This window comes from Peromyscus eremicus, chromosome 4, assembly GCF_949786415.1.
Source record: "Peromyscus eremicus chromosome 4, PerEre_H2_v1, whole genome shotgun sequence".
NCBI classification, from domain to species: Eukaryota; Metazoa; Chordata; class Mammalia; order Rodentia; family Cricetidae; genus Peromyscus; species Peromyscus eremicus.
Window position 1 is genome coordinate 72466974 of NC_081419.1, and position 13993 is coordinate 72480966.

Genomic DNA, 13993 nt, shown 5'->3' on the forward strand with positions numbered 1-13993 from the left:
CATGGAGAAGGAAAGAATCCATGAGGTTCCACCCATAGCTGTGGATGTCTTGTCGCTGATGGCCCCTTGGGAAGGAGATTGAGTGTTTTTAGTGGTATGACTCATGATAGGTTGCCCATACTCCAGTTGATGCTTCCTTACATCCATGAACTCACAGGAAATGGAAGTTGGACTTAAATAAAGATGGGAGGGAGAATGGGGTATGATCAAAATACATTGTAGACATGTATGATATTACAAATTAGTAAATAAGAGTTAAAAAAATGAAATGGTGGTTGCGCTGTCTTGGATCTCTTTAGCTATTTACTCAAGAATGATGTAACATGATCAATCTATTCTTAGTTTTAGGGGATACCTTTTACTATCTTACTGTGAATGAATAGTTCGTCTCTTTTCCTGGCCAACATTCTGCACTTTTTGGAATATAATAGCCATTGTCACTATGATAAGCTGGAATCTCATGGACTTTTGATTTGTACTTTTCTTACAGTTAAGGGAGTAGAGAAGGGTGAACAAGAGAGTGTAGGTGGAAAAGAAGGAAAAAAAGAAAACTGTGTGCTATCTCTCATATGCAGGAATATTGCATATGTATGAAAATTGGGACTACTTGCATGGGAGAAAGGTGCCAGCAGGATGGGAAGGGTAATAGATGTTCATATGAATATAGAGTAAGATATTTGTAGAGAAATAACATAAAGGAACATATTAGTCTGTGTGATAAATAAAAATATAAATTTAAAAAATGGAAAGACATGACCAGGAGGAGACATATCTGTATGCATGAATTTGTTACATTTGAAACAACACTTAGGATTACAGTTGCACTTTCATTAACTTGAGAAAAATAATTCTTATTTGGCTTTATGTTCATCTGGTGAAGAATTAGACACTAGATTCTTTTAGCTAGAGCTAACCACCAAAATTATCCTAGGCAAGAATGAATTAGCACAAGAGTCTTCCTACTGGAATATCTAGTGGTAGTTTGGATTTCAGGTAAAGTCAAATCATTATTTTACTAATTTACTTATTAAGTCATTGTTATAATTTAGATAATAAATGTAAGAGTATTATTTATTGTGTATTTGTTTATTTCTGTGTTGACTGAGACAGGCTCCATGTTTACAGAAGGTGTTCTATGAAACCTTTTCCATAGTCTGCCCACTTGTACAGCAAAAGCTTCTATCTAGATATCATCAGTTCCTCACTAATGAGAATGGGAGAGGCCTGTCTCTTGTCTCCTAGCCAAAGCCATTCCACATCATGCAGCTACCCCAAAGAGTGGGTGATTCTGAGAACAGGTATATTCTTGAGGAATTTCAACTTGAGGGAAAATCAATAAGGGCTTTGGAGAATAAGCACTGAACAATGTACCTGGTACAAGATAGAGGCTCAAAAGTATTTGTCGAGTGGCATATTATCTTCCCAAGTAGATTCAGCCTTTTAACACTATTTACTGCTGGACAACTACTTGTGCTTTAAGAAATCTCACCAATCATTTCACATTCTTTTCTTCCCTTAGTCTCTAAATAATTTTCCAGAGGCTGGAGAGATTGCTAATGATGCTGTGTATCTGGGGCTATAAAACACATTCATTTGGCATTTAAATTTGGTTTTAAAATCACAGCAGATCTCATCAGACAGAGTGACAAATAGAGAAAAGGCCTTTTGGGTTTATCTTATACGTAGGCCACAGGATCTATATCTTTGATCTTCAGTCATAGCCTTGAACATTAGAAGTGGCTAAATTGGCATGGCTTGTGCTGATATAAGTGCCCCTGTCAACCACCTGCATCTTGTGAGTTAGGTCTTGCAACTTGCTTCTTGTCAAACCCAGATTTGTTTTCTTTAATGAAGACTTCTACAATTCCTAAGCATCAGTGTTTATCTTTTAGCTTAAGTAAGGGCTGAATACTACTTTTAAACTTAGCAATTTAGTTTTTTGTCACTTAACAGTTCATTTGTGCATTAGTGATTGACTCTAAAAATTACCTCATTTGATATTTAAAAGTAAGTCGGAATATAATGTAAAGGTTGTATATTATATATGTACTCATTTATTTGTATACCTATTTTAAGACAATAATTTATTAAACTGGTACAATAAGGTTGCAGACCAGGTAGTAACTAGAACACTTTTTGTAGTATGGTGATGTATTTTAATGAGATTTGTAAACTGAAAAATTTAAAAGCAACTTTGTCAATAACGAGACGATTTTTATAACACTGTCTTAGCATATTATTTTCTACATATATGATATTAGTATCAACTTTCACCATTTGTCAAATCTACAATAAAGTCATTCAGAACTTAGCATGTTCAATGCTGTAAATCAAGTACATGGTAATAACTATTGTTAATACAATGCTCATTACCTCATCTTTAAAAAATAAGACTTATATAAAATCTAGTATGTTTGTATTAATTTGTAGTTTTAGCCCAGAATCTAGCAAGTACAAATCATTCAGGACATTTCTCTAATATATGTCTTTGTGTTAAAACAAGCCTTAGAAGATTTCTATAGTATATAAACCAAGGAATAGTTTCTTTGATCTTTGTGCTAATTAAATGTTATGGAAATGTGAATTAAATCATATAGTATAAATTAAGCACAGATTGGATTTACTTTTCCATAATAAGCTTTTCTTCCAGTAGAAGTTATTGGTAGCTATGTGCCATGCCTCTGAAATACAAGAACCAAATAAGAAAGGCTTTGAACTAAGAAGGCCTTTTCCCTGTCTTAATCTCATTGTGAATTCAAAGAAAAATATGAAATATTCCAACCTTAACCTCACTTCATTCCACCAGAGGAGAGGAGGGAGAGAATAAACAGAGTAGGTGGTCAGTCTGGGTAGCAAAGCCTTGTATGATACTGTGCTGCACATATTCTCTATAATTAAAAGGAGTTGTTTAGTATGACTCCATTTGTATATAGTAAAACAAAGCAACAGATATGTTAATAGATACATAAATATAAATAAGCCAATAAAAAAGACATAAAAGAATCATGATAATTTACAATAACAATCTTATTCTCTAGGGAAGAGAATAAGATTAGAATGTATGATCATATCAGGGCTGTATCATCACTTATTGACATATATTATACAAAACAGTAAGATTCGTTATAATACTTCCCTGTGTGGCTATTTTAGTGTATTTTTTTGTATCCATAGTTCCACGTCATGTATAGGGCTCCTTAAGCAGAGGAGCAAGTACTCAATAAAAACTGAGAGCCATGAGCTCTGAGTACTTGACAAACAAACACCAAACCAAAACAACAACAGCAACAATGACAGAAACAACAACAAACCTATGCCAATAGTAAAATGAGAAAACAGCTTGGGGCTTTGGGAGGAGTGCAGCAAGATGCACATCCCCTATAGTCTGAAGCAAATAGGATGGCACTAGACAGAGAAGGAGAAAGGAGAACCCAAGAATAATAGGAATATCACGCAGGGGCCAGAGGAAGGAACAGGGGTGTGATGGAGTAAGAATGCATATTAGCATATAGGGTACAAAGAAAAATTAAAGCCAAATGCACAACTGTTGAAATCTTACTTAATACATTTGTACTGCACCCCTCACTCATAAGGGATAGAAACCTTACCTTCAGGAATTAATTGACACTTACTCTTTCTGTGTCTCTACTAACATCATAAATCTTTTCATTCTCAAAAAATGTCAAAGTTTAGACAATGCAGGATAGTATCTGGCCAACCCTTGGGGAGCTACAAAAAAGTCTGGCAGGAAAAGAGCATGAAGAAGTCCTTGTTTCTGAGCCATTACACATGGGGTTGGGCAGGATTGTTAACTAAAGCCCATTAGACTAGCGAGTGAAGGGCTGCCCTTGCAAATAGAGTCTTATTTTAAGGAAGCTATTACCAATTTGTACTTATTAGTTGTGTTGTGTGCTTGGGATAGATTGTGTGGTCTTCAAGGATGAAGACCATTGATATCTGGCTTCTTAACAGAAAAATACTTAAATATTTACAGAAAAGTTAAATTTTGACAATATACAAAATTAAAATATGGGAGATAAAAACCAGAAATGGGGGGAGTAATCTGAATTATTAAATATATGTAGTACTTTTACATGTGTTGAACATATCACATTTTGGGTACCAACTAGAAACGACATTAAAATATAAATATCTAAATAGCAACATTTTATTTTGAGAAGTCCTTCACAAGAGGTATTTTGCTAATAACATTATTCAACCACACAAAGATGTTTAAAATACTACATCTAGAACACAAGGGTAATCTAATTTGAGACCTTTTTGTTCCCAAAATTCTTTACTGGTAAAAAAGAGTATAGCTTCTTTAACATTCAAATTAACCAAATTTAAATGTGAAGGTAATTAAACATAAGGTCATATACAATGTGTACAAACTACAGAAGAGGAACTGTTCTCAGTAATATAAATCACAGAAACAGGAAATGAGAATTTCACACTTCACTTTTGTTCCGTGGGGAAAAAGAACATGCAACGGTCTGATTATTGCTGTGAACCTAAGGCTCCAACCCAAGAACCCTGTGCTGTTTGCAAGTTCAAAATAAGTTGCAAAGTAAGAGCTTTCAGTATGTGTTGATGGCCGTAGGAGTGAGTGGAACACAATCCCACTGAACCTTAGTTCTGTTAGACACCCTGTGTTCCTTAAGAGTGTGTACTCCACTGGACTCGGTGTAGCAAGAAAATAATGTGAGGGAGAACAACAATCCATTCACACATTTTCCAGAACACTCCGATGATTATAAAGTCCAGAAATAGAGATTCACTGAATCTTCCAGCACAGCACAAAACACAGTACTTACTGGCTAAGTATCTTTGGATCAAGAAGTGATAATAATAACTGCAAGTCAGAAGAGTGACTCTCAAAAGGATGACGTTATCTTTAAAGGCCACTAAATGGGTACAATCATATGAAGTCAAGCTTTCCTAATAAGGATGTAGCTTGTTTTCTGACTATGTAAATACATCTTCTTTACCTTATAAGATGTGACATAATTCAATTCCTTGCCCCGGAAACTGAAATGAAATTGCATACATAGTTAAGTATTTGTAAATACGTTTTATGTCTACCAATGTCTAAGTGAAATCATCATTGTGCCAATTATAAATGTAGGCAACAATGAGAGTGTTATAGACAGAACCAGTGACTTTTTCATATTAAGGAAGTCTATTTTCACATCATATTAGACTTCTGTCAATACTGAAAAATGCCTTATTTTTATTAAACTTTGGAATTACTACCCCAATAATATTAGATATAATTTGATATGTTAGTAACAATATATTATAAAATACAACAGTTTAACTGCTTTAGCAATATAATTTATATTTTATACAATGTCATACTTTTTTTTTTGATTTTTTTGATACAGGGTTTCTCTCTGTAGTTTTGGTACCTGTCCTGGATCTCACTCTGTAGACCAGGCTAGCCTCCCGAATGCTGGGATTAAAGGCATGCACCACCACTGCCCGGCTTACTGTCATACTATTTTTAGTTTAAATTTTATTTCTGGATTGGTTAACTAGGACCCTATGATTTCCAAAGGGAATAATGATATAAAAATCCTATCAATATGACTGATATGTGTCTCCTTGGCAGAATTTGTGTTTAACTTACATAGACCCAGAATTCAACCACCAGCAGTGTCTTCCCTACAACACTTCGCTTTCTCACAGCATACATAGCTTCCAAGAACGAATGTTTTGAAATCTGGACAAAAGCACACTGCCTTTTAGAACTTAGTTCAGAAATCATGTGACATCATTTCCATCAGAGTGGCAGGCTTGCCCAAATTCAAGAGAAGGTTATCTCAACTCTCCATAATAGAGACAATGTCCAATTGTAAGAACATATGGGACAGAATGTATTTGGGTAGCCTTCTTTGGAAAGAAATTAAATAGTAAAATCCCAACATTTCCTATGGTTTGGGACATTTTTTATGGGATTCATTGTCTGCCTTGTATTCTCTTGTCTTCTTTATGTAGTATTACACTCATGATTTTCTTCCATATCAAAAGTAGCAGGTTTAAAACAAATTGTTACATTTAGATTTTTATTTCAGGATGTGGTCACACTCTCTTACAGCCCCGTTTCTTCTCAGTTCCTTACTGGCAGGATTCTAGGAATGATACTCGAATCTTCCCTTGACAAACAAGTCATACAGTTATTGTCCTTTTGTACATAATTTGTGAATGCTGCTATTTCACTGCAACTCTACTTGTGGGTTTATTTATTAAATTTTTGTCTTCATTTATATATAAGCCTCTTTCTTTATGTGCCCGTGAGCTCCTCAAGGACGTAGTTAGCAATTTCCTCTGTTTGCCTTACAGGTATAGTCATATATTTACGTTCAATTAATGTTTATGAAGGCTTGTTCTTTCAAATTCATTTTTTCTGCTTTCAGTGTCTCTCAGCCAGCCTCTTTCCATAAGTTAACTGGTTCTCTGTTATGGATAAGTGCTATGACACACTTTGAAAAATATTCCCAAACACAGTGACCTGGTTATCTGTGTACTTAAATAATTGTATGGCAAAGCTGGACACTGTAGTACAAAAGTGGCCCTCATCAAAAAAGAAGATAACAGAAATAAAGTTCCATAATTGCAGTGTCAGACTGAGGTCCCAGAGAGTGAGATGATTTTACAGGTACTTATGAGACCCTTACCTTCTGACAAACTGCAAACTTAAATTTTCTGACGGTTGATGTTTCAGCATTTGTCAAAATACCTTTTCACTTGAATGAGGATTTTCCAGTGATCATGACAGTATATTCACAGAGCATAAGCACAGAGAAGATTTTCCAAGGCAGTATACACAAACAGTATTGAGAGCAACTGAAATGATAGTGTCATCATTGATGCTACACTTCTAAAGGTGTGCCCTATGGGTTATCCACAGTTATGGCCTGAAGAAACCTTTGTCAGAGTCCATATTCACTGTGCTGACCTGCAGGAGACCCACAGCAGGCATGGCAGTACAATAACTTCATTTATTGTTTCTTTCCTTCCATAAATGGAACATGAGCTCAAGGAGACAATTCCAGCTCAACATATGCAAATTATTCTTACAAGCCTCTATGTGAATAGCATCATCCCTGACTCCAAATCAAGGGCAGACTAAACATGAGATGCTGCAGAACATCCGAGAATACAACTTCTTCAAAAGCTAAAGGTGCTTGATTAAATGAAATATTGAACTATGGGTTAAAGGATCAATGTATGTGGTTGTTTTGAAATATAAGAACTCGTGGTTTTCTAACTCTATGCCAAGCGACACGCTAGAAGCAACCAACCAGTTCTCAGTACTTGCATTTCAAATTTCCACGAAGCTTTGAGGATTAACCTAGAAAAGCACCAGATATGTTTATTGCAGTGGAAACAGATCTGCATTCTGGGGACTCATGAAATTTGAATCTGCCAATCTGATTGATTACTTATGTGGATTTTATTTTTAAAGACAGATCAGCTGGCTCACTGAGAATGACAAAACTCCATAGGATTAATGAGCTAATAGGATTTACTTAGCTTTTTTTTTTTTGAAAGAACAAAAGAGGAACCTTTATCAGAAGAAAATTCCTATATTTTGAAGGTATTTTGCAAGGCTTTTTTTCTGCTTTTTTGTTTGGATTGTGTGGTATTGTTTTTGTTTCTGAAAGAGTCCTATGTAGCCAAGGCTGGCCTTGCTATTTTCATTCATTTTATTTTATTTTTAAAAGGTTTTACTGCTATGGAGGTTGATTGGCAGTTTGCCTCCATGGTGATGCAGAGATCATCAAGCTCCTTCCTAGTGAGAGAGGAATTTTCACAAACTAGACAGAGATTGTGTTTTGGAGAGATATATTTGACTCAAACTCCCCATAAGTGCTTAAAAACAGATTGTCCATGACATGTACATGTGCTTCACTATTCCCAAGAAACAATAGCAATTGCATCTGCCAATAGCAGATTGTGCTATTTAAAAAACTGAAACGGGCTGCTGGCAAGATAGCTCAGCAGGTAAAGGCACTTGTTTCCAAGCCTGGCAGCCACCTGAGTTTGATCCTAGGATCTACATGGTTAAAGGAAGGAACTGACCCACTGCAAGTTGTTCTTGTGTCTCCACATGCATTGTGTGCAAGTGCATGTCTACACACACACACACACACACACACACACGCACACGCACACTACTCTGTATGTTGTTTTTTTTTATTTGTGATTGATTTTTATTTTAGCATCTTGACTCAGCAGGAATTTTGGATCCAAAGTGACCACTTTTATAAGTACACATCAAGTAAAAAATATTGTTTCTGGTTTACATTGAATGGAAAGAGTAGAAACTGCTTAAATAAAAGTTTTGATCTTACGAATACATCTTTTAAATAAATATTTTTCTGACTTTCAAAAATTATTTTAGTATATTTCTTCATTATTTGCTTGCACTCTTGTGAGGTAAACTATTAGCTTGTATGAAGTCTTTGTTTGTAATAAGAATTCTATGTTGTATTAGTGTCTAATGTAAGTATGGGGTATTTAGTAGCTTTTATAGAAATATTATTAAAGTGACTCCTTGTTGTAGAGCTAGTGAATGAACTATCTCTAAGAGTAACCTGATCCACCTTTTAATGCCAGGGCTTCTTTTTCCCAGAACCTCCTCTGAGAAGAGCTGGCCCATCTTCTCCCGGCCTCTGCTACCAGTTCACTCCCTGTCATGTTACCATGTTTGCCACAGCGCTGTAGGAAGTTATGAAACAACCTTTTCCCATGACAAACCTTCAACAAGTCTATGAGTCTTTACAACTAGCATATGTGCATTTATACATTTCAACAATTTCCCAAGTAAGTCCATTGCGCAGCCAGGTGAAACCACCCTGGTAAACCTATACGGGATTCTTATTTCTCAGTTTTAGCACTTTCCCCACAATTTATCCATTTTGGATGAGTGGGAACTCTTCTGAGCCAGAAAGAAAAGTAACAGTATCTTTTTCAAACTCTGAGAGGAATGGTGTGACATGAACTCAGAAAATAAGCCCCCAGCTCTATTCTTTTCACAGTGGGAAATGTGAGATCCCATTTTATTTGTTTGTTGTTTTGTTTGTTGTTTGTTTGTATTTTTGCTTTTTCTTGCTCAGTTGGACAGGTAAGTTCCCGGCATGCAATCCTGTGCCCTCTCACCAGCAACTAGCCTTTCTTGATTTACCCAAATAAATGTTGTCAGCATGGGAGGCACCATCCAGGTATATCAGAACGCTATAGGGCGTTTGTTTAAAACAATACTGTAGTTACACAATGAAAAGAAGAAACAATTTTTGCTATGTTTGGGCCTGAAGAATAAAAAAAACAAAAAAGGATGTGTATTAAATATCTCTTTATCAAGTTGAACTACGTGAGAGAAGAAAACTAATCCCTCTGGGAAAACTTGTGGTTACATTTTGTGCATTTTCTCCACACATTTACTTTCTGATCTTATATCTAGTAATAGCCATTTGGCTTGAGCACCAGCGTGTGTTCGTCCCTGGATGACTTAAGTATTAAATAAAATAGTAATTTCTTGTTTCCTGGGACAAAGCATCAAAGGTACTTATAAAAGAAAGCATTTAATGGGGACTTGTTTACTCTTACAGAGGGTCATGATGGCGTGGCTTGCAACAGCAGGCAGGTGGGAACAATGCTGAAACAATTGCTAAGAGCTTACCTGTTGAGACAGCAACCAGGAGGCAGGAGGGAGGGAGAGAGAGAAAGAGAGAGAGGAGAGAGAGAAGGAACTGGGAATGGCATGAGCCTTGAAACCTAAAGGCCCACCCCTAGTTAGTGGCACACTTCTTCCAACAAAACCACACCTTCTAATCCTTCCCAAACACACCCACCAACTGTAGACAAATTATTCAAACATATTAGTCTATGGAAGCCATTCTCATTTAAACCACCCCAAGTAAAATACAAGACACTCCAATCTTCCATGTCTGTATTAAAACATGGTTTTCATAAACACTCTATTCAGGGATGGGAGGTGGATGTTCTCAGATTCTTACTACAAATAACATGTAACATTGAATATTTTATATTAAAATTCTGTAGTTCTAGATGAGGTTTCAGTGAATGAAAAAGGGTAAAAGGAAATACAGTTTTCGAGTTAGCATTTTATTCTATCTGAGACCATGAGGGAATGAACACACAGCAGAAAAAAAAATTAACTGGAAATGTGAACCAATATTGTCACTGTAATTGTCCAGTCTATGATGTATAGCAGGCTGATATTGAACCAATGTCTGCAAAATACTAAAGACAAATATCTAAAGTTTTGCAGGTAAAACCCAGTGTCCTTTTGGAATCCCCATATGACTAGTTTCTAAAAATAAAATTAAATGTAATTATACTTTTATTTATTTTTGTTCAGTTATATTTGAAGAAGCAATATTACCTTATGAATTAGGTCTTCTCAAAGTTGTCAGAAGCCTATTCCTTGGAGCAACTGTCAGGTTACTGATCACCCATGGTCTCAGGGCATAGGCAAGAAACAATTCATTTACAAATACTCATTGAAGGCAGCATAATCTGCAACATGAGGTCATCTTTCTATTTTTGAAGACATTAGCTAAAGGCTTCCCTTTGGTAACATGATTATTTCAGATACAGAAAAATAGGACATTTTCCCAACTATTGTTATAATCTTATAAGCATGTTGTCTTATAAACATGTTGTCTATTACTGCGATTATAAGTCACTTTATCCACTGAGTAATCTCTCCAACACAAGAATTTTTTAACATGTTAATAGTTTTCATATCACCATTACTGTCCTCTGAGTTAAAATTTATGTGAAATTTTCTCATTAGTAGTCAGGACTGCTGACGCTGTGAACACATTGAATAGCACACAAAATTCACAGACTTATGCTATTGTTACTACTTTTATCATTCTTGTAATGTAGATTTGAAAACTGAGGTTTACTTGGAGGAAACAACTTCCCAAGGACAGTTTAATGACAGTAGTAGCATCGAAACTAGGACTTTCTGATCTGGACACAAGAATTTCCAAGAATGCTACTACACTGCCATTTGCTTCTGAATACAGCCTTTTCCTTAGAGTTGGAATAAGATATTTCCCACCTCATCTACATCAGCACTACAAATTATTATAACAAATACTAAAGCCACTTAACAATGAAATTTTGATTTAACATTAGAGATTGCAATTTTAGTTTTATTATCTAGAAGAAAGTGGTGTTTAAAAATGTTGTGATTCTCTCAATATGAAAAGTGTAATGAAATCAGAATGAGATATTTAATCCAAATATGCATAGTTTCCCCTTGCCACACAGGAAATGTGCTTTGACTTCTCATGAGCTGAGCATAAGCTTAGCTTGCCTTTATCCCCTCTCTTCCCACTGATCAGAACTTCATGAGCATCTCCATACACACTCAGGCTTTAATCAAAAATTAATATTAGCCCAGCATGAGGCAAGCCTAGCAAGCTATTATCATGGACCAGTTCTACAAAAATTCCTGACTCTTCCCTAGATCTTCCTTGGGAGGTAGAAGGAATAAATGTGCTTATCATAAGCAAGCAGAAATTTCTTGGAGAATGAAGAAGCTCATGTAGATTTCACTGAACCATTTCCCAGGGCGAGTGTCTACAGTGACATCGTCTAATGATCAAGCTAGATGGAACACAGACAGCAGACGTGGGAAGCAGGTGTGATCACAGGTACAGACCTCTGAAAGACTAGCTTTCAATTCTACTTTCAGATATGCAAATCAGATATGCCCATCACTTTGGATTAGCCACTAATTTAAACCTAGCTGTTGTCATTTCCATCTTACCATCATAGGCATTCTGATGGAAAGAACTACACAATCGTCAATCCCTGAAATGTCTCCATGTCAATACAATGCTAGAAAGCACCTTGAGTGGGGTGAAGTACACTATATACAAAATATATCCCATTGCTATGGAACAGTCTCTTCCTTTTGCCATTCTAGGTCTATATCCTTCTATTATCTTAACTACTAATGAGAATGCTGCACATGGCTTTTAACCTATAGGAAAGTAATCACGACGCTAACAATATTAACGTATTAGATTGTGTTGGAAAGATCAGTCATTGGACAAAGTGCTTGCTTTACAAGCAAACAGAACTCAGTTCAGATCCCTAGCACGCATGTCAAAAACTAGGTATAGCTGTATGCGCCTCTAACACCAGCACTGGGGCCATAACCACAAGGTCATCCCTAGGGCTCAGTGACCAGCTACCACAGCAGAAATGGTGAGTTATAAGTTTAGTGAGAGAATTTGTTTAAAGGAAAATAAGGTAGTGAAAGGTAACCAGACTTGACCTCTGATCTATACACATACATACACACACACACACACACACACACACACACACATACACACACACACAAAGAATGAGAGAGACTCATGTATATATACAAATGTGTACAAACATGCACATCGTCATCACAGAGAGAGAGAGAGAGAGAGAGAAAGAGAGAGAAAGAGAGAGAAAGAGAGAAAGAAAGAAAGAAAGAGAGAGAGAAATTAAGACACATACTTGAATTCTCATTTTAGCCCTCATAGTCAGCAGCACTATATTAGTTAATGTTGTGTTGCTGTGAAGAGACACCATGACCATGGCAATTCTTATAAAGAAAAACATTAATTGTGTTTGGCTCACAGTTTCAGAACTTTAATCCATTATCATCACTTCCGGAAGCATGGCAGCATGCAGGTAGACATGGTACTAGAGAGGTAGCTAAGCGTTCTACTTCTTGTAGGTAACAGGAAAAGACAGCAGGAGACATTGTGGCTTGCTTGAGCATTTGAAACCCCAAAGCCAACTGACAGTGACACACCTACTCCAACAAGGCCATACCTACTCCAGTAAGGCTACACCTTCTAATCCCTGTCAAGTAGGACCACTCCTTAAAGATCAAGCTTTCAAATATATGAGCTTATGAAGGCTATGTAAGCCACTATAGTTACTATTATAAAGCATCTAGATTTAGAAATTAATTCCTGGAAGGGCATGAAACAGGAAAACCTGATTGAATTGACTTCAAAGCTGTTGATCCTTACTATCTCTCACAGCTAATACCTTTCTCTTGACTACACCAATTGACCATGGCAGCAGAGAGTTATCTTCTGCTTTCCCTGCTTATGTAAGGACAGTCATGGTTACAGCCTTATTGGACTCATTTTGTGATGGCAACAAATAGGATCATGGACTTTTAATTATGGCACTGAAAATGTATGTGATTTTGGTGAAAGTCTATACCTGAAGACATCATTAACATTTAATGTTTTACCCACATTTATCCAACTTTGTAGGTTTGACATTTGACTTTCCTGACCTTTTGGGGGGCTGTAAAACAGAAATATTCCTTTTCCGTATTGCTTTTTGTCTCTTAGAGGAAAAGAAAGCCAACTGGATAATTATTATAGAAAAAAATGAAAGTAAAAAGGATAAAGATCTCATTTCTCTTCCTCCCTCCTTCCCACTCCCCTCCCTCTCTCTTTCTCTTTCTTTCTTTCTAAGGCACAATTGTCCTTGGCTTTACACCAGAGACCCTGGACTGCTTTGTTATTGATCAGTCCATTCTATAATAAGCTCAGACCATATGCAACCTTCCAAATTGGCAAGGATCCATTTGTAGTGTTTTTCTTTTAATTTTTTTTTTTTTGGATAACTGCTGTAGCACAGGTTACTTAGTAGAATAAAATATCTTCATCTTTTCCAATATTCAAAAAAAGTCCTTCTCAAATCTATATTTAACATGCTGTAATTACTTTCAACTTCTTTACTTTCACTTTTCTGCAAAAGGGATTATTTTCTGAATCGTGTACTTTATATTAAGCCTGTGAATTCCTCTCTTAATTTTCCTTTTCACTACATTGCAAATTAATCTTTATTTGTGTTTGGATTTTTTATATAAAATGTTTACCTTCATTAGAAGCTAAAGTGTTGTTTCCATATTTCTAGTATTCTTCAAGTTTCATTC